This window comes from Ovis aries, chromosome 20, assembly GCF_016772045.2.
Source record: "Ovis aries strain OAR_USU_Benz2616 breed Rambouillet chromosome 20, ARS-UI_Ramb_v3.0, whole genome shotgun sequence".
Lineage (NCBI taxonomy): Eukaryota > Metazoa > Chordata > Mammalia > Artiodactyla > Bovidae > Ovis > Ovis aries.
Genome location: NC_056073.1, coordinates 48,886,513 through 48,907,731, shown reverse-complemented (window position 1 = coordinate 48,907,731; position 21,219 = coordinate 48,886,513). Strand labels below are relative to the sequence as shown.

Sequence of the window (21,219 nt, the reverse complement as noted above, 5' to 3'; positions counted from 1 at the left end):
CTCCTGAGCCTCCCTCCCTCTCCTCCCATCCCACTCCTCTAGGTCACCATCATTATTTTTTTTAAGCACTAAAAAACAAACAAACAGGTGAATGGCCCCACCATTATCCCAACCCTCAGAGATGACTACCATTAACTGATTTATCCACGTTTTTCTCTGCATTTATACTGCTGTTCAAAAAACAGGACTTATACAGATGTAGCTCAATTCTCACAAGATTCCTGTTCCTGGAAAGGTGACCTCCAAAAGCAAACTAACACTTAAAATAATTTCAGTTTAACTTTGACATTCACCTATCCATGCTTCATTTGTGAAACGGAGTAGTCCAGTAGGAAGGCTTAATATCTTCCTTTTGATAGTGGGTCAAGATTGCTGTTCCCATATACAGAGTGTGAATCAGTAAATAGTTTCAGTTATTTTCATAGTTAACGAAAATGACCATACTATTAAGCAACATCCAGTTACTGTTCAAGCATTTTATGTATGTTCACTCTTAAGAAAACCCTACGAGGAAGGTAATCATATCTTATTTCAGGTGGAGAAAAGGAGGCTCAGATAAATTAATGTTCCCAAGGTCAGGCAGCAAGCAGTTGTGATATCACTTGTTCAAACCTGTTCAAACCAAAGTCAGTGTATGTCCCATCCTACTGCCTACCATCCAAGTAATTGGGTCCTGGCTACGCATATATGTGGGTCAATAAATCAACACGCCCAAAGTTGTTTTCTGATGTGACTGTGCATATTATGGCATAATTAGTAGAGGTAGTGAGTTTGGAGTCCATTCTCTGGCACTTAGCACCGGCCTGACCTTGAGCAAATCTTTTAACCTAAACTCGGCGACAAACTGAAGATCCTATCCAAAGTAATAATGGCCTCACAAGGCTCTCAGGTCAGGATGGAAGAGGGAAAATGCCATAGATCCTACAAACATTTTTAAAAATTAGTAAGGAAAGAGTATGAGCAAGAATATGTCTCCCAAAAGGTAAATTAAACAGTCACATTCTTAAAAGATACAGATTACTAAGACAAACATGAGAAGAAATAAAATGTAAGAGTAAGTCCATATTATTAGACAAATGGAATTGTAATTCAAAACCTTCATAAACATACATAGCCCGGTCTAGATGGCTTCTCTGACAAATTCCATCAAATATTTAAGAAAGAAATAATACAAATCCGACACAAATACTTTCAGAAAATATAGGAGGGAGAAAATTCTCATTTCATTTTACGAAATCAGCATCACTCCAACACCAAACAAAGTAAACTGCAGTAAAACCATGGCAAATATTCTTCATGAACTTAAAGGCTCAAAGTCCTAAAAGAATATCGGCAAGACACACCAAACGATACTTTTTAAGGATACTACATCTTGTTCAAGGGGGACATGTTCAGGACTTCAAAGTGAGTTCGACATTTGATAATCAGTATACTTTCTGTAAGAAGGGAAAGAGTTGAACAAACACTTTAGAAAAATATGTTATACAAATGTTTACACGCACATGAAAAGATGCTGAACAAATCATTAATCACAGAAGCTTATGCTGAAAAGATGGACAACACCAAATGTTGACAAGCATATGGAGCAGTTGAACTTAAGCATTTTTGGTGGGCCTGTAAAATGGTGTTCATTGTGGAAAACAATTTGGTAATTTCTTATAAAATTAAACATATACTTACTATGACCCATCAATTCTACTCCTATATATTTACCCAAAGGAAACGAAATATATTTACCCAAATGAAAACATATGTCCACATAAAAGTCATATTCATCAATGTCCATAGCAGACCTCTTCATAATTGCCCCAAACTGGAAACAGCCCAACTTTTCCTTCACTGCGTGACTAGATAAACAAACTGTGGTACATACATACAGTAGAACTCTTCAAGGCAATAAAAGGGATTGAATTGCTGGTGGATGAATCACAGGAACATTATGCCAAACAAAAGAAACAAGACCCAAAAGGCTATCTACAGGATGAGGCCGCTTTTGTGAAATTCTAGAAAAATCAAAACCACAGTGATAGGAAGCAGATCAGCATTTTCCCTGGAGGCTCAGACAGTAAAGAATTCGCCTGCAATGCGGGAGACCTGGGTTCAATCCCTGGGTCGGGAAGATCCCCTGGAGGGGGAAATGGCCGCCCACTCCAGTATTCTTGCCTGGAGAATCCCACGGACAGAGGAGCCTGGTGGGCCACAGTCCATGGGGTCACAAAGAGTGGAACACGACTGAGCAACTAAGCATAGCAGGGTGTAGAGAGAATTAACTGCAAAAGGGAACCGGAAACCTCAGGTGAGAACTGTTCTGTATCGCAATTACGGTGTCGATTACACGTCTATTTTCAAAGCCGGGCTTTGTCAGCCCTGGCTCTCCTGACGTTCTCGGCAGCGTACTTTTGGTTCTGAGGCATGGCCTGCCCATTCCTGGATGTTCAACAGCATCCCTGGCCTCTGTCGCACTTGCTCTGTATAGCTGCCCCACCCCTCAAGCTGTGACAACCGAAAGCATCTTCAGACATTGCCAGATACCTATACTGGGAGGCAAAACTGCCTCTGGTTGAGAACCACTAGTCAAAACCCATTGAGCAGTAGACTTCAAACTAGCTGATGCTTTTGTACATGAATTGCACCTCCTTCAAGCTGAGTGTAAAAGGTAGGTGGCAGTTTGGGACCAAAGGCCCTACACCCAGGAGATGTGATTTTATGCATTTTACATATCCTTCAATATAATCATTTGAATCTATCTTGCTGGAATATTTTTTCTCCAGATTTTTTGAAATGGTATCTAATATTCAACATTGCTACTGAAAAATCCAGTACAATCTTATTTTTTTTTCATCTTTTGGCCGCACCACATGCCTGTGGGATCGAACCTGGCCCCCTGCGTTGACACTGCAGGTTTAACCCACTGGGCCATCAGGAACTCTGCAGGGGCAATCTTAATTCCTAAGCTTTTGTGACCTTTTCTATCTCGCAGAAAGTTTTTGGTGAAGCGTCTGTCTACAATGCGTGAGACCCAGGTTCTATCCCTGGGTTGGGAAGATCCCTGGAGAAGGAAATGGCAGCCCACTTCAGTACTATTGCCTGGAAAATCCCATGGATAGAGTAACGTGGTAGGCTACAGTCCATGGGGTCGCAAAGAGTCGGACACAACTGAGCGACTCCACTTTCATCAATCATTATGCTAGATTCTAATGGGTTATTCAAACTGGAAAATTATGTCCTTCAGTTCTAGAACGTTTCCTAGCAAGATGTATTTTTAAGATTCCTCCAGTCTGCTTTCTCTCGAAGAAGACAATGGCACATCACTCCAGTACTGTTGCCTGGAAAATCCTATGGATGGAGGAGTCTGGTGGGCTACAGTCCATGGGGTTGCTAGGAGTCAGACATGACTGAGCGACTTCCCTTTCACTTTTCCCTTTCATGCATTGGAGAAGGAAATGGCAACCCACTCCAGTGTTCTTGCCTGGAGAATCCCAGGGACGGGGGAGCCTGGTGGGCTGCCGTCTATGGGGTCACACAGAGTTGGACATGACTGCAGCAACTTACCAGCAGCAGTCTGCTTTCTCTATTTCTTTTCCTGAAACTCCAGGAAGATACTGAACTTTCCAAATACAGACTTCAGGTTTCTCATCTTTTCTGTCGGCTGTTCATCCTTCTGTCCGTTCGTTACTTTCTAAAAGACTCTTTATCTTGCAAGTCTTACTGGAAATTTTGTTTCCTTTTCAAGTTTTTTATTTCAAAGAGCTCTTTCTTGTTCTTAGATTGTTTCTCTTTTCTAAGGAAATTACTGAAATTCAACTATTTTTTCTTCCAATCTTTGCAATTGTGTCTCCTCTAGAGACAATACAAATTTCAGTCTCTGATAAACAGGCCGTCCTCAAATGTATAGTCATCCTCCGCTGTGGGTCCATCAAATAACAACAGTTTTAATCCACCAAGAAGAGAGCAACTTTACATATACATGTACATAATATATTTAGATGTCATTGTATAGAACAAGGGTTAATTTAGCAAGGTTTTTTCAGTTATTGATGGGTCAAAAAGAAAAAAAAAAAAACAGCTAGAGTATGGAAAGTAGGCCCCATTCAGTTAGATTTGTGACTCACTTAAATAACATCTAACTGTAGAGTTCTTCCAAACATAAAGAATATACATTTTTTTCTCAAGCACATCTGGAATATATACAAAAATCTGATCATGGATGGGCCATTTAGAAAGTCTCAATAAATTTCAGTCTCTCTTATAAGCAGACTAGCAACTCTGACCACAATGAAATTAAATTAGAAGTGTAAAATATAAATTTAAAATGTCCACATATTTAGCAGTATTGCTAAATAACTCATGAATTAAAGGGGAAATATCAAAATAAAAAGATTTTAATATCTAAAACTATATATTAAAAAATCTTATATTAAAAGTTCTGGGATGCAGCCAATGTATACTCTGAGGAAAATTTATAGCTAAACATTTACATTAGAATGGAAAAAAAATCTCAAAATGAATGAGTTAAGCGTTCTTAAGAGCTTCAGGGAACAAAACAAAACAAACACAAGGGAATTAAAAGGAATTAGAAAGTAACAATAGAGACATAAATCAGCAAAATAGGAAACAAAAAAGGAAACAAGAGAGGAGACAAAAAGGTAAACGTTGGTTCCTTGCTAAGACTAACAACATAAATGTCTCAAAGTTTATCAAATAAAGGAAAGGTTAAAACAAGCAACATTATGAATTAAAGAGAAAGTGAAAGTGAAAGTCGCTCAACTTGTCCGACTCTTTGTGACCCCATGGACTATACGATACAGTCCATGGAATTCTCCAGGCCAGAATACTGGAGTGGGCAGCCCCAGGGGATCGTCCCAACCCAAGTCTCCCGTATTGCAAGCAGATTCTTTACCATCTGAGCCACAAGGGAAGCCCAAGAATACTGGAGTGGGTAGCCTTTCCCTTCTCCAGTGGATCTTCCCGACCCAGGAATCGAACTGGGGTGTCCCGCATTGCAGGCGGATTCTTTACCAACTGAGCTGTCAGGGAAGCCCTCATGAATTTCAGGGAAGAACACATAAAGTGTGCATAATAAATAACCCAAATATGGTCAAAAATGATATGCCAACACTTTTGAAAACTTAGAGAGATTTCTACAAAAATATAACTTTCTAAAACTGACTCAAGCAAAATGTTTTAAATAGTAATGTGATTATCAAAGAAACTAGCACTCTGGCTAGAATTATTTCCCCCTGGCCCGAAAGCACCTGGCCCAGATGGATTGACAGAGGAGGTCAAGCATTCAAGGAACAGATCATCTCAAGTTGATGCAGACTCCTCCAGACAACCGAAGAGGATGGGCACTTCCTGGGAGGTCTGGTGCCTAAGACTCACTCCCAGCGCAGGGGCCATCGGTCTGACCCCTGGTTGGGGGCCTGAGATGTCACATGCTGGGCAACGTGGCCCTCAAAGAAGGGAGAAAGAGACTCCCAGCTCGTCCTCCAGGGGAGACGGAGGAGGCGAGCGGGCCGTGTAAAAAGGGAAGGCGCAGCTCGCTCTGGTGCAGCCTCCGCTCCAGGGTGGGCGTGGGAGAGGCACGTGGTAAACGAGCGTGGTAGAGGATGGCAGCTGCTGAAGGGAGAAATAAACCAAGGGAGACGAACAGGAAATGGCTTGCACACTTTAAAATCGAGTGGGCAGATAGGCAGGCCGCCCATGTGAAGACGACCTGAAGGAGGGAAGAAAAGGCTGACCGGGGGAGGCGCGGGGCAGTCAGGGAGCAGACGTGCAAAGGCCCGGGGATGGGAGCCTGGTGGCGGTGTCTGAGGGGTGCACGGGACGCAGAAACACCCCCAGGACTGGGGGGCCGAGGCGGAGGACAGGGGAAGATGAGGGCCCGGCCCAGGCTTCGCCTCCGAGCACTGGGGGAGAGAGAGAGAGAAGTTCAGGACACCTTTCTTGGGAGAGCAGCCCCCCGAGTCACTCACGAGGCCCCGAGGGGCCGTTCGAGGCGACACAGAAGCAGCATTTTCAGGTGGGCGTGATGCAGCAAGTCAGCAGAGACTGCCCGCATGGCCAGAAAGCAAGGGAGTCGGGTTTGACGGCATCCATATTTTAATTCTGTTCACAGAGGTGGACTTGCAAGCTGCTCAGTGGGGCTGGCCAGGCGAGGCTGATCAGGCTAACTTACAGATAGGAGAAAGTGAGGTTCAGAGAGGTGACGTGACTGCCCCAAGGTCACACAGCTGGTGAGCGCAGAGCTGGGGCGAAGCCCAGATTTTCTGTCCAGGGCCGCACCCCCTCTGCGGTGCCCCCCGGGTCAGAGTCTGCGGGAAGCACCCCTCAGATAGTGCCTGCCTTATTCCTATGAATCAGCATTCTCCCTCACTTTTTCCCCCTCTTTGCAGTTTGTTTTCCCAGCCCCTGGTCTCGTGTTTGCTTTTATAAGTAGCCTCAGTTAACCTCCATAGCTATGCTTCCACTGACAATAAAAGAGCTTTACCCCATGAGCCTCTTTCAACCCTGTGAACCTTTATTTGTTCAAAATAACATCTTCAGCAACCCAACCCTCCTAACACAAAATAAACCACAGCCACCGGCTACCTGGGTATTTGAGGGTCAGCCTGTGGAACTGGCCGTCTCTGGGGGAGCCCAGTCCCCGTGGGACAGGCAGGCACCCCCCACGCCCGAACCTGGGCAGAATCCTGGGAGGGAGGGAGGGAGCCCCCACTGAGCTGAGCTGGACGCTGTGCTGACTTTATAAATAGCCCTTCCTAGGAACAGGCTCTCAGATTAAGCTCCTGCCAACCTCCTCTTGGTGGCTGTATTTTATTTTTTCAACCTACAGCGGCCACCCTGAACTGACCCCCACCCCATCCTAGAAAAACTCCCATGTGGGACGCGTAGCCTCACAGCCCTTCCCCTACCACCACCCCAGCGGTCCCATCTTTCCTCCCGTGCAAGCTGGTCCAGCGGCCTTGCTGGGTGGGCACGGGATGCTGACCAAGAGGCCCCTTGTAGGGGGCATGGTGGGGGGCAGCTCCCAGCCCCTCCCCATCAGTTCTCCCCACCCCAGGCACATCCACCTCCTGCAGGAGGATCCCATCTCCCCACCCCACATCTGACGCCTGCTTCTGAAAGAGGAGGGGCCACGATTTCCACAAGAAAAGGTAACACCTGCGTTACAATATTCACGTTTATCCAGCTCACACGCCAGGGCCTCTGCAGCCCCTGGGACAAGCCAGGCACCATCCTGGGCTCACCAGGGCCCTCAAAGATCGGTCTTCCTCCCGAGCTCTGGCCAGGCCTCCACCGAGTGCTGTTGTGATGGGCAGTCCACCACTGCTTTGAGCAGCCTAATTCATCTGCAGACAGCGCTCCCTACCAGAAAGTTCTTTCAAGGAAGCTGAATCCTCAGACCTCATCTGGGCCCCTCGGGGGCTTCTGCCAAGCTTCAGGCTCCCCAGCCCTGCCACGGGGGCCCCTGGGTCTCAGAGGAGGACCAGTGGGCGCCCTGCTCCATCAAGCGCGTCTCCGGAGTCTGGGCTCTGAGCTTCGCACCAGGTGCTCTCTCCTATCTCCTTCCCCGTTTGTACCGAGTGAGCTCCTCCTCCGATTTGTTCCGTCACGAGCCCCCGGCCATGGGCGTCTGCCCAGCCCAGAACCTGAGCACCTGCTTGTCCCGTGTACCCACACGGGGCTCCCACCAGCTCCATCAGCGACGGGCTAACCGTCTCTCCACCCAACAGCCGACAGCCGAGGTGGGCAGGAGCTCCACAGGGAACCGGGCAGCCTGACAGCAGAGCCAGTGCCCGGCGCTGCGAAAGCCCAGGGATGTGAAAGAACCAGAAGTAGCAGCATCAGCAGCTACAGAAGGTGAACCTGAACTCCAAGTTCCTAGCCAGTGGAGGTCATCAAGAGAGGCATGCAAGGAGTGCCCCTGGAGATGGAGTCAAGGATGCTTTGGATTCCAAGTGGATCAGGCAGGCTCCAGAAGGAAGAGACAGAACCAGCAAAGGCACGTGGGGTGTGTCCTGGGAACATCTGCCATTTGGACAAAAATGCAGGAAAAGGATAAACTGGGAGATCGGGTTGGACGGAGGGCTCTTTGACGAATCCCCACAGAAGTCTTGCTGGGCTGGGCTCCCCCCCTGCCAAGGCCAAGGTCATGGGTTCCAGAGCTCTCAGGGGGTCTGGGGTAGCGAGCAGGTGATGGCTGGCTCCACACTGACTCACCCATCCTTGCTGCCCACTCGTCTGGCCGCCCGAGCAGGAGTCTCCTGTCCCGCAGACTGGCAGCCCACCCAGGACATGCCACCCGGTGACAGCAAGCTAGGAGCAGCCCAGCAGACTCCCTGGCACCAGCTCATACTTTTCATTTCCTCCTTTTTGCCTCAATTCAGATTAGTGCCAATGAAACCTCAGCCATGAATTGAACAGATACATGTGAACATTTTTAATGCTAAAATAATGTCTTCCTTGCATTCACATTCAAAATTGAGGGTCACAGACCAGCAATCAGCCAACTGGAAACACCATCCCTGCTTGACCTGTTGACAAAATAATTCACAAGCTGTCCTCAGGCCTCAGCCACGGAGCTCTGAACAAGCTCCCAGTTGCTGAACAAACCATGGCAGACGCCAGATAAAACCACTCATCTTAAAACCATCTCAGGACCCGGGAGTGCCTCTTAAAGCAAGTTCAAATGGCCACACACTAGCACAAAAGGTCAATCCTAGAACACCACGTCTCTGCTTTACTGAGTTTTTATACTCTTTCAGCAAGGTGTCTAGGCCCTGCCATATGGCTGAGAGTCTGGGAAGGCTGGTGAGGTGGGTCCACTGGGGCCCCAAGAAATGTCACCAGCCAGCGCTGCTGCCATGAAAAGTCCCTCCAAGTTCCTGTCTTGCTTCTTATGTAAGGATGCGGTTGCAATGCTTCAATTGCCTCCCAGGCCAGCAGGATTCGCTGAGTCTCTCACTTCTCCAGGACATGGTCTTCCGCATGCTCTGGAGATGCTGAGATGGTGAGATGCACCATCTCACAGGTCAGCCACTCCATCCGGGCAGGTGCCCTGAGACTTCTCAGGACACACCTCCTGATTTGGGATGGTAGAACCCACCCTTTCTGCAGGGGTGGGGTGAGCAAAGGTAACTGCGTGCTCACCCTGCCCTGCATGTGTGTGCAGCCCACAGAGGGGGTTATGGAATGGTGACGACTTTCATACAAGCAGAGATGAAGAGTGACGGGGTCTGAGGCAAACAAATAACAGAAGGAGGGAAAGAATAATTGCAACTCAGGAGGGCTCCGTGGAAGAGGCGCCCTTTCCCTGTGGCTTAGAGTGTGAGTGGGATTCCCGGAAGTAGGCAGGGGCTGGGAGAGGAGTGTTCCCGCTTGAGGGGGTGTGGCTGTGTCCGGCGCACCTAGGGACCGTAGGCAATGCTCCGCTGGGCCTCGGAGTCAACCACCAGGAAGATGGACCGGAAAAGGGGGCTGGGTTTCACTGTGCGAGGTCAATGCCGGGACCACCAGAGCCTGGAAAGCTTCTCCGTTCCCCCGTGACCCCGCTAGACCACCCCCCAGAGCCTCCCTCAGAGCCAAGTCCCGCCACGCGGCCCAGTTCTGCCGACAGCACCCGGAAGGAGGACGTAAGGTGCGCGGGCCAGGCCCCGCCCGAGTCCCGCCTCTTCCGGCCGGGCCGGGCCCCCAGCCTGCGTGCGCGGCAGCGTCCGCGGCGTCGTGGAGCCGCACCGAGAGGCGGCCGGGCCTCCGCCACCGCCCCTGCCCGCGACGCGGTCGTGACACCCCAGCCGCCCCGCCTCTGTCCGCAGGGCTGGGTGGCCCCCGGGGCCGGCTGCGTGGGCTCTGAAGCCAGCGTCTCTCCAGCGGAGAGGCCGGGCCTGGGGCGCGTGCTCCCGCTCGGCCCGAGAGCTGGGCCCGGGGAAGGCGGCGGCCTGGGTGCTGCTGCGGACCCGAAAGGCAACCACGGCAGGCGCCGGCTCGGGAGCTGCTGAAAGGCCGGCGCGGGTGGCTGACAGGCAGGGGACGTCCGCTGGCTTCCTCCTGTTCGCTGCCGTGCCGCCCGTCTACGGGGGTGGCCTTGCACAGGTCTCACCGGTCTTCTCTCTTCGTTAGCATCGGACGCCGCTGACCCTCAGCGCTTCCCCGCTGTGACCGCCCCCTTCCCGCCCTCTTGCTCCCTCTGCCCCCGCCCTTCCCACCTCTGGACCCTCTCTCTCCCTCCACCCGCTCTTCTTTTTGCACCAGGCCCTTCACACGAGCCAGCCAGTCGCTTCCGGCTTCTCTCATCCGGACGCATGGGGCCCCTGGGGGTCTCACTCCCGGATCTGGTCCCACCCTTCCCGCCCCACGACCCCCGAGCTTCCTCACCAAGTCCGGCTTCCCTCCTGAGTTCCAGATCAAGGCGTCCAGCGCGCCAGCCAAGCGGCCGCCTGCCCGGGACGGAATCCCGTCCCCATCTCGGCGGCTCTGCGCTCGCTGCTGCCTGGGCACAGCGGCCCCTCTGGCTGCGGCTGTCTGAGACCAGGGTTCGGGGCCAGCGAGTCGTGAAGAGCTTGAACATCTCCCTGAAGGTCTCACTTCCTCCGCTGCAGGGGAAGTCACACTGCCTCCCCTGCCCACCTCCACCTCCCTTCTCTTCCCTGACCTAGAAGGCCACCCTCTTTCCTCTAGAAACAGTGACAATAACAATAATACCCAACACTTGGGGTGAGGCAGCTTTATGTGTCTCCATGCGTGAAGCCCTGCTGCAGTTCCATGGGACCTATTACTATTCCCATTTAACAGACGTGGAAACTGAGGCCCGAGGAAACCCAGGAACTGTAGTGAGCCTGCGTGAGAACCCACACTCCAGGAAAGGGGTGACACGGCGTCGCTGAGGAGCTGCCAGGCTTTCGGCCGGAAGCGGTCAGGCAGGTGACCGAAGGGCTCTCGGCGAGAGGACTCTGCTCACAAGGGGACCGGGAGCACTTCGATGTGGAAGCCAGACCACCCGCTCCTGAGGGCCCGTGCAGATGACCGCACCCAGCCCACCGTAAGCCCTTCTGCTTCTGCTGCTGTTCCTCTCATGATGAAAACTTAACTCTGTGATCACGCGGCCGCCCGACAATTTGGAGACGCTGACCACAGCTCGGGGAGGACAAGTGGCCTTGGAGCGATCTGACTTTCCCCGCCATCTTCTCCCAAAATTTATTTCTAGGTGAATGACTTAACGTCAGCTTCCCTATGAGGTTTAGCAATAAAGAATCTGCCTGCAGTGCAGGAGACCTGGGTTCATTTCCTGGGTGAGGAAGATCCCCTGGAGGAGGGCATGGCAACCCACTCCAGTGTTCGTGCCTGGAGAATCCCATGGGCAGAGGAGCCTGGCAGGCTACAGTAAATGGGGTTGCAAAGAGTCGGACAGGACTGAGCGCACAGGAGGAATGGCAGAGGTGAGGAGGAGGGCCTGTTGGAAGCGCACAAGATTTACTAAAACAGCACGTGGGCGGAGGGAGTTTCTGAGGGTGGAGAAATGAGGGGGATGTAGGAGGGAGCGAGACCCTTACTTGGCTGCAGGAAGCCCCGTCCAGGGAGGGAGCAAGGTGGCTGAGGTGCATTCAGGGTGCGGAGAGATCTACCTGAAATTTCCTGTTCTCACCTTCCCTTCCTCCAAAAGGTGGTTTTCTCTTTTCCGGACTCATTCCTCACACCTCAGTCTCTTCCTGCCAAGGCGGTTTTGTAACTTCAGCCTGTGCCAGAGGACATGACGCCCTCTCGGCCCAGGCCTCCCGCTTAGCTCCCAGGTCCAGCCGAGCCGTGGGGTCACAGGCGCGGTGCGGAGCACGTCCTGGGAGTGCGGCCCCTCAGCAAGACACAAATCTAGGGGATGAGAGAGGAGGGCCCAGAGTCTCCAAGCTCGCTTTCCTTGGCAGCACAGTCAAAGCTCAGTGCCTAGATTGGATTTTAATGGTCTCAGATTAGCACAAAGGACTTTTTCCCCCTGTGGTGAATAATTAACCCAATTCTCCCAGGCACCTTTTTGAAACTGCAGAAACCATTCGTGTGCATTCAAGGTGACACGAAACCATCAGGGCCCTCAAATATTGCAGTTCCTTTATCTTCTTGCTCCACCCCTGTAACCTAGGTGTCGGGACAATGTGCGCCTCATGCAGGACATCTGCCAAGACCGGAAGGAGGCCAGCCCCCTGGTAACCTCCAAAGTGCAGAAACATCCCACAGAGACCTCGGGGAGGGGTGCTAAGGGTCAGTGAGTCTCGACTACCAGGACTTGTCATGGGATTCCAAAGGGAGAACACAGGGTGCGTTTTCTGTCTTGTCTTTTGCTTTGAGATTTGCAAAGTGGAAAATTTGCAAGAAAGAAAGGAGCGGGAAGGCAGAGCTGAGGACCAGAATCCCCGAATCTCCCGAAGGAAGGAGGAAGGGACGGAGGAGGGAGGAGGGAGGAGGGAGCACGCCTTGACTCAGCTGGGCTTTGCTTTTCTACAGTATCTGTTCTTCAAGATTTTTTTTTTGGTGCGGAACATTTTTTTAGTCTTTGCTGAAGTTGTTACATTGTTGCTTCTGTTTTAGGTTCTGTTTGCTTGCGGTGAGGCTTGTGGAATCTCTGCTCCCTGACCAGGGAACCTACACTCCCTGCATTGGAAGGCGAAGTCTAAACCATTGGACCACCAGGGAGGTCCCTCTAGTGTCTGTCCACTTCCCAGGGGAAGTGTAAGCATCACGACAGGCTTACAAGGTCAGAAGGGCGAGGAGACAGACCCCTGGTCGCAGATGACCCAGCAAGGTGACGAGACCTCTCACTCAGCCAGGCTGGTGCTTGTGGGTTGTGGCCTTAGTTCTTGGTTGACACGTCCTCTGTATAAGTCCTGAGTGACCCACTGCAGCCCCACATTCTTCAGGACAAGCAAAATAAGTAATTTATAAACTTGACTGAATGCATGGATAATGATGGAATTTAAAAACCATTTTGTTGAGGAAATTTTAAGCTTATAAGAGCTGGAGAGACTAGTGTGAAGAATTCCCTTGTACACAGTTTCAGCCATCAGCTGTCTCCCTTACTACTTTTATCTACCCTCTTCCACAAACACTCACCCTTTCTTCTGGAGCTTAAAACACATCCCAGCCACTGCACCATCTCGCCTGTAAGTACTTCACTGTGCATTTCTAACAGATAGGATTTTTAAAATATAACCATTACTTTGCCGACTAAGGTCCATCTAGTCAAGGCTATGGTTTTTCCTGTGGTCATGTATGGATGTGAGAGTTGGACTGTGAAGAAGAATTGATGCTTTTGAACTGTAGTGTTGGAGAAGACTCTTGAGAGTCCCTTGGACTGCAAGGAGATCCAATTAATCCATTCTGAAGGAGATCAGCCCTGGGATTTCTTTGGAAGGAATGATGCTAAAGCTGAAACTCCAATACTTTGGCCACCTCATGCGAAGAGTTGACTCATTGGAAAAGACTCTGATGCTGGGAGGGATTGGGGGCAGGAGGAGAAGGGGATGACAGAGGATGAGATGGCTGGATGGCATCACGGACTCAATGGACGTGAGTCTGAGTGAACTCCGGGAGTTGGTGATGGACAGGGAGGCCTGGCGTGGTGCAGTTCATGGGGTCGCAAAGAGTCGGACACGACTGAGCGACTGAACTGAACTGATTGCCCCATTCAACAAAAGCCAACAGCATCTAACACACAATCCATGTTAAATTTCCCCAATTGTTTCAGAAATGTCTTTTTTCCAGCTGGTGACTGATACTCAGAGGAGTATTGACTTTCTGGAGAATCAAAGCAGAAACAAAAGGTTTTGCCTTGAACTTCTTGGCCGCCCGTCCCTTCCTCCCGACCTCTGCCCACCCGTCACCCTCTAAGCGGAGCCAAGGGCCAGGGCGACAGTTTGAGAGTTGGTGAGCAGGTGTCCCAGAGCCGTGTAGGTAGGCCTCAGAAAGGTGTGGTCCTGACACCAAGTCCTCCTCCAGGAGATTCCCCTCCACATCAGAAAAGATGGACTCTCCATCCGCACTCTCCACATGGGGCCAAGAGGTCAGAGGGCCAGCTTTTCCTGAAGAGCCAGAATCCACTGCAGACCTCATGAGTCAGCATGGACTGCAATCAGGAATCCTACAAAACACTTACGATGGGTCCCTGAAGAACGTGGGTTCTGAAGGGTGAGGGGAAGGGACACACTCGATTATTCACAGGAGCAAACGCGTAACCACCCCACTCTGAAACACTTAGAGCGCTCTGCAGAAGCACTTGTGCACAGCCACAGAGCAGACGCCAGGGGAAGACACCCGGGAGGCAGGGACTTCCCTGCCACCAGCAGAAGCCACCTGCGACAGAGCCCGGGGGGCTCCTTCCTGCGGTTCTGTGCCCTTAGTAACCAGATCTGCGTTCAAGCCACGAGTTCTAATAGAAATCATACTATGTGTTAATTATAGGTTTAAACAAAGAAAGGATTTTGTATAAACTTGACCAGCTCATCTGATTAAAATAGTTCTTGACGCTTTAGTAAACCTCATTTCCAGCCTGTGTTTGCTTCCCCACGTATGAAAAGGTAACTCACCTGCTTACGGATACTTTAGGAATCCTCCCCATTTTTGTCGAATGAGCTCTTGGTTCCAGAGGGATAAATCCTGAAGGTAGTATTACTGGGGATTAAACTCAAGGCTCCGGGATCGGATGCCAGCACTGATGCTCCAAACAGTCCTTTCACTTCGGATGTTCCAACCAGCCTCTTTGGTGTCGTTCTCCTGCCTATGAAATGAGGCCAAGGTTATCTCCAACCCACGTGACAAGATAACACGTTCTCAGTCAACAAACCCTTACTGAGCGCCAGGCAAGGTTCTAGGTGTCAAAGACACTCCCGTCAGCAAGTCCTACAGGGTCTTGGTGCTCTCCGAGCTTTCATTCTGGTTGGGAAGCAAAAATCAAGAGAAAAGGAAATATCAGAATGGGCATGAGCTCCATTCTGACAACTTTTTGAAACACTGTGCCGTAAAGCAGGTCTAGGTGACCCTAGGGAGGCTTCGTCCAGGTGGTGGTAATTAAACAGAGACCTGAATGATGGATGAGGAGTCAGCCATGCAAAGATCTTGGGGAAAAGCATTTTAGGTAGAGGGAACAGCAAACTCCAAGGTCCAAGGGAGGTACAAGTTTCGTGTGCTTGAGAGGCAGAGACCAAGGGGGCAGAGTGTTCGACGTGTGGATGGTGAGGAGGGCGGGGCCTGAGTCGGAGTCTGCAGGACTTCAGGAGACTGGACATGCTCTGTCACCCGAGCCAGGGGGAGGCTTGGAGCACCGTGTGCTGCTCTGACTCACGTTTCAAAATGATCTGTGTCCAGTGCAGAGATATGTCAGGGAAGGGGAGGACTGGTCAGGAGAGCGCTGGAGCAGACCAGCTAGGAAGACAGTGGCTTTGACTAGGATCTGAGCCTTGCTGATGGGGGAGGTGGGCAGGCTTGGAATATATTTCTGAAATAAATCTGGCAAGATTAGGTGGCTGAATGAAAAGAGCCAAAGAAAGTCATCAATAATGATTCCTGTGGGAAGTTATGTGTGTGTGTGTGAGAGTAATGTGTGTAATGGGTTCCTTAGAGAAGATCATTACCAAAATCTTTAAAAAGGATACGGCTAGAAGTAAAAAGTTCTTAAGATCATAAACAGAATAATCCGTTTTGCCCTAATTTTCATTTATTTTGTTAAGTGCATTTATCACTGCTTCAGTGTGATCAATTTAAATGCAATGAACTGTCGCTATTTCACATGTGCAGTCTGATGTTTTAGCATATGATTATAACAACATGCTTTGTAAAGATACTTAACAAATAGTGAATGATCATCTGTTTACAAAAAAAAAGAGAATGGTTCCTGTGGGACCTCCCTGGCAGTCCAGTGGCTAGGCCTCTGAGCTTCCACTGCTGGGGGTTTGGGTTCTATCTTTGGTCAAGGAATGAAGATCCTGTAAGCCACGTGGCACAGCCAAAAGAATAACAAATGATTCCTGGGTTTGAGGTCCCAGAGAGTAAGATGGAGGTGCCAGTCACTTAGTAAGACAGAGAAAACCCAGGAGAAGCCACTGTGAAAGGGTAGAAAAGCAAGGATTCACCTGGCCACCTGAGTCTGAGATGCTTAAAAAACACCTCTGCAGAGGGGCTAAGTTGAAGAAGGAACTGGCAACCCACTCCAGTATTCGTGCCTGGAGAATCCTGTGGACAGAGGAGCCTGGTGGGCTGCCGTCTGTGGGGTCGCACAGAATCAGACATGGCTGAAGCGACTTAGCAGCGGCGGCAGCAGGGGCCAAGGGAGCAGGAATCTAAGATCCGGGGGGAAGTCAGGCTACTGGGGTCTTCGATGGGGTCTGTCGGTGGCAGAGGAAGTCAAGACTGCCGATGAGCTCACTGGGGAGAAAACAAGGAAAAGAGAGGGGACCCAGAGCTGAGTCCTAGAATATTCTAGCATCTAGAGGTCTCACACACATGCACACTGAGAAGACGCAGCCAGCCGGGTAGCAGGAAAGCCAGCAGAAAGGGACGGGGTGGAAGCTCAGAGAGACCTTTCCAACAGGAGGGCGTGGCCAGCCTTCCAAACACTGCTGAAAGGCACAGTACAAGGCGGGCAGCATCAGACGACCCGACTCGGTAGGTCGGAGGTCTCTGCTGACCTTGATGACGACAGTCTCGGTGGTCCAGAGGGGCTGGAAGCCGGAGGAGGAATGGGGAGAGAGGGAGGCAGACAGGTGGAACAGTGAGGTGGCGTTTTACTGGGAAGGAGAGCAGAGACGTGAAATGCTCGTGAGACCAGTATGGAGAGCACAGGGGGGTCAGGGACGTGTCAACGTGTCCCAGGGAAGGCTGGGCATTGACGATGCTGGACAGAAAGGTCGTCTTTGCAAAGATACCGTTTTGTTAATAATTTGGGATATACACATTTATGTGTGATATATATATATATACACACACACACACACACACACACACACATATATATAGCCACACTGCACAGTTTGTAAGGATCTCAGCTCCCCAACCAGGGACTGAAGCCCTGCAGGCCCTTGGCAGTGAAAGCAGAGTCCCAACCACTGGACCACTGGGGAATTCCCTGTATGCTTTTATTTATATTGTTTATTTTACCTAGGTATGTTTTTTAGCTTAGAGAGTATTTCTCTGGTTACTAATATAGCACCGGAGATATATTAAAAAGTTACCCTTTTTAATAGGAAGAATATCTAATCCTCCATTTGTGAGAAGATGCCCCAGAGGACTGGTTTAATTGGATATATGAGAGCCTTACACATGGAAATTCTCACAGCCCTAAAATTATTCATTTCCAATGTTCTCTACACACGGCAGATAACACGCGGTCACTCCCGTTTACGACCCGGCCTCTGACAAGCTGAATTACTCCCAAGTCCCTGAAGGCTGCATTGTTCCCGGCTGCTGCGCCTTGTCCCCTCACACCCCCGCGGCATGTCCACCCCTGGAACACCCTCCCGTCACGTTCCTGGAGAAGCCTCCCTCCCTTGGGGCTGTGCTAACCCCTGCAGGCTTCTTCTTGTTTTCTTTTTGTAAAGGTAAGGGGGGTCCCCAAGAGAGTGTTCCAACCAAGGATTGCAATTAAGCCAACTCTGTGAAACAGAGGTCCTTTTTTTTTGTTTTTACAATAATGATTTATTTAAGAGGAATAATGTGCATGCTTGCAAAACACACAAGCAATACTGCAGCAACGAATAAAGAAGGGACAGAAGTGCAAGTGAGATCCCACCCTCGGAAACAACCGTCATGACCATTTCGCTCAACATCCCGAAGACTCTGTAATCCCCCCTTTCCTGTGTAGCTGAGACCCGTCCAGGCGGAATGACTCCTGCTGGATCTGTCTCCAGCTTACTGACATGACTGCCTCACTCCAGTTTCTTTTGTATTCCCAGTGTTTAGCACAAACCCTGGCACCACAGAGGACTCATGCACGCCTGTGGAATTCATGAATGAGAGCATCTCAGGCTGCAAAATAGCAAGAGCAAGAATGATGCCTTCCCCTGACACCACTGACAGATGAAGACACAGAGACTCAGAAAGAAACAGGGACTCACCTGTTCTGAGGGGGAGCACGGTATACTGAGAGGTTCATGGTCCTTGCTCCAAAACATCCAAATAAAAGTGATGCTTCAAGTCAGTGTGGAAACATATTTAAAATAATGTTGTGTAAATAAATGGTAAATAAGAAAAAGACTAAAGTTAGAGCATTATTCCATGCCTTATGAAACCATGTAAGAACAAAAAGACATGCAGGTAATAAGCACAGCCTTGGGGTAAGAACAGAATAACAAAGATATGGATATACAAGAAAGAACCAATTGCCTAAAAGCACAATGCGAAAAAAGATCTTTAAAAACTGAAAGGCAGCAGGAAGATCATTTTGAAGTACTGTATCATAGCCTTGATATATTCTTATGAATCAATAAAATAAAAACACTAATTGGAAATAGGCAGAAAAAATGAGAAATGTAATTCAGAAAAGAAGAAATACAAATTGACAATTCACAGCAGATTTTATAGGGTTATGTGTCGTACAGGACTTAGAGTCACTAGGATTTGTGTGCTGGTTGCTCATTCCTGTCCGACACTTTGCAGCCCCATGAAGTGTAGCCTGCCAGGCTCCTCTGTCCATGGAATTCTCCAGGTAAAGGTTGCTATTTCCTCCTCCAGGGGATCTTCCCCACCCAGGGATCAAACCCAGGTCTCCTATATTGCAGGTGGATTCCTCACTGAGCCACCAGGGAAGGATTTAACAAAGGCAAATTAAAAGGAGACACTGTTTTTTCCCCTCGGTTCAGTTCAGTCGCTCAGTCGTCTCCAACTCTTTGTGATCCCATGACCTGAAGCACGCCAGGCCTCCCTGTCCATCACTAACACCCAGAGTTTACCCAAACTCATGTCCATTGAGTGGGTGATGCCATCCAACCATCTCATCCTCTGCCATCCCCTTCTCCTCCTGCCCTCAATCTTTCCCAGCATCAGGGTCTTTTCCAATGAATGAGTCAGCTCTTCGCATCAGGTGGCCAAAGTATTGGAGTTTCAGCTTTAGCATCAGTCCTTCCAAAAAACACCCAGGACTGATCTCCTTTAGAATGGACTGGTTGGATCTCCTTGCAGTCCAAGGGACTCTCAAGAGTCTTCTCCAACACTACAGTTCAAAAGCATCAATTCTTCAGCACTCAGCTTTCTTTATAGTCCAACTCTCACATCCATACATGACTATTTTTTTCCCTACAAGACTGCAGATGTTTTAAAAAGAATACTAACCCTTGTTGATGGCAACACTTAAAAAATCAGCGCTGGTCGATTGCGTATGGCAATCGGCTTCTCCATGGGTCACCCTGGCAACATATGTCACAAGCCTTTAGCATGCACATGCTAGTCTATCCATCATTTTCAAAACTGAGAATTTATTGCAAAGAAGCTATTTCGAGTCACAAACAAAGGTGTTAACTATGGTGACCTCTGATGATAAGGTTTGGGAAGTGGAGGGGGGTGGTTCCCCTTTGTCCTTTTCGTTATTTTCTAAGTGCTCTGAATTGAACTTGCATCTCTTAATTTGAAACTTTAAAAAAATGGCCGAACTTCCCTGGTGGTGCAGTGGGTGAGAATCCGCCTGCCAGGGCAGGGGATGCTGGTGCCATCCCTGGTCTGCGAGGATTTGAACGTGACAGTGTTCTTGCCTGGAGAATCCCAGGGACGGGGGGCCTGGTGAGCTGCCGTCTGTGGGGTCGCACAGAGTCAGACATGACTGAAGCGACTTAGCAGCAGGGGCACCTAAGCCCAGGTGCCACCACTGCTGAGCCCAAGAACCTCAGGCCGCTCGCTGCAGCTTCCGAAGCCCGCACGCCGCGGAGCCCACGCACCCTAGCGAGAGACGGCAGAGAAACCCGAGCTCCGCCAGGGAGAGCAGCCCCCACCCATGGCGGCCAGAAAGACGCCTGGTCGCAGCCAAGAGGACCCAAGGCAGCCATAAATAAGCAAAAAATGAAGGTTTAAGTGACAACTTTCACTTAAGGATGACAGACTATACGTTAGTATTTTTACTTCCATTTCCTCCCTAAACCAAAGTAACGGTAAAGTGATCTTCAAGGCGTAGACCCACAAGACAGAGGGGCTGGGGAGAGGCAATTTTGGAAGCTAGAAGGTGAAGGAGGAGAAGACACCGATTTAGCAAACCTGAGTTACCAGGGGGGAAGGTCAGGATTCACACCACAGACCGGCAAAAGGCTCAGGAGCAGTGCCAGGGTCCTTTAAAAGTGAAGGAAAAGATGGGGCTGAAGACAGGTTTGGTTGCAAGGCTGCTTGAGACTCTGGAATCACGTGTGGGTTCAACTACCACGTATATTGGTCACTAGCTTGTGTGACGGTGGCCAGCCCTCAGCTTCCTCATCTGTAAGCAGGAATGAAAACCCCCAACAGCCCGGGGCGGTCACGGGATAAAATGAGCCAATACCTTTACAGCAGAGCCACCTCTGCTGCGTTCCTCTGCGAGTTCTCCACATTCCTTCAGCAGCTGGCTCTGATCTCCACCTTCACAAGTCTGGACTTTGAGAAAAGCATCTATGTGTGTCGGGTAACTTAAGAAATAAACTCACACTTTGTGCTTCAGAGTTTTAAAGGAAAATTTACAGATGTGTGGTTTAGTCCCCTGGTTTCAGATATTCAGTGCATCCAAACAGCATCTCACAGCTTTAATAACTTCATCCATTTCCTGATAATTGCCTGGTGCTTGCCCTACCTTACCCTTCCCTGGCTTCAGCACCAGAAGGCCCCCAAAAGCCCTAGTCCCTGCACGTACCCACCCTATTAACAAAATGGAATTCAAGAGCCCTTTTTGCTCACAGATAAGCTGGAATTCCGGGCTTCCCAGGTGGTGCTAGTGATAAAGAACCCACCTGCCAATGCAGGAGACATAGGAGATGTGGGTTTGACTCCTGGAAAATCCAGGGAAAATCCCCTGGAGGAGGGCATGGCAATTCACTCCAGTATTCGTGCCTGGAGAACCCCATGGACAGAGGAGCCTGGTGGGCTATATTCCATAGGGTCGCAAAGAGTCGGACACACTGAAGCAACGTAGCAGGCAAGCAGGAATTACAAGGAGACGGGGCGATTTTTTTAAGCATTTGCTCCTCACGGGGGCAAGTAAAAGAACAGTAAAGAAGTGTGTGAAGAGAGGGC

At 49.8% G+C, this 21,219-nt stretch overlaps 2 long non-coding RNA genes across 3 annotated transcripts; one reads left to right on the top strand and one right to left on the bottom strand.

Moving 5' to 3' along the window:
* The first annotated feature begins 9,702 nt into the window (after positions 1–9,702).
* Positions 9,703–14,525, top strand: LOC121817347 (uncharacterized). Its single transcript, XR_006057191.2, has 3 exons — positions 9,703–11,438; positions 12,131–12,305; positions 12,577–14,525. It is a non-coding gene; the product is annotated as an uncharacterized LOC121817347 (long non-coding RNA).
* Positions 13,694–20,361, bottom strand: LOC105603901 (uncharacterized). Of its 2 annotated transcripts, XR_006057189.2 has the most exons (4): positions 20,227–20,361; positions 18,093–18,165; positions 14,571–14,761; positions 13,694–14,125 (listed from the first exon to the last, which is right to left on the bottom strand). It is a non-coding gene; the product is annotated as an uncharacterized LOC105603901 (long non-coding RNA). The 2 variants fall into 2 exon arrangements; XR_006057190.2 differs by lacking the exon at positions 18,093–18,165 and having other exon boundaries at positions 20,218–20,349.
* Positions 20,362–21,219: the final 858 nt, after the last annotated feature.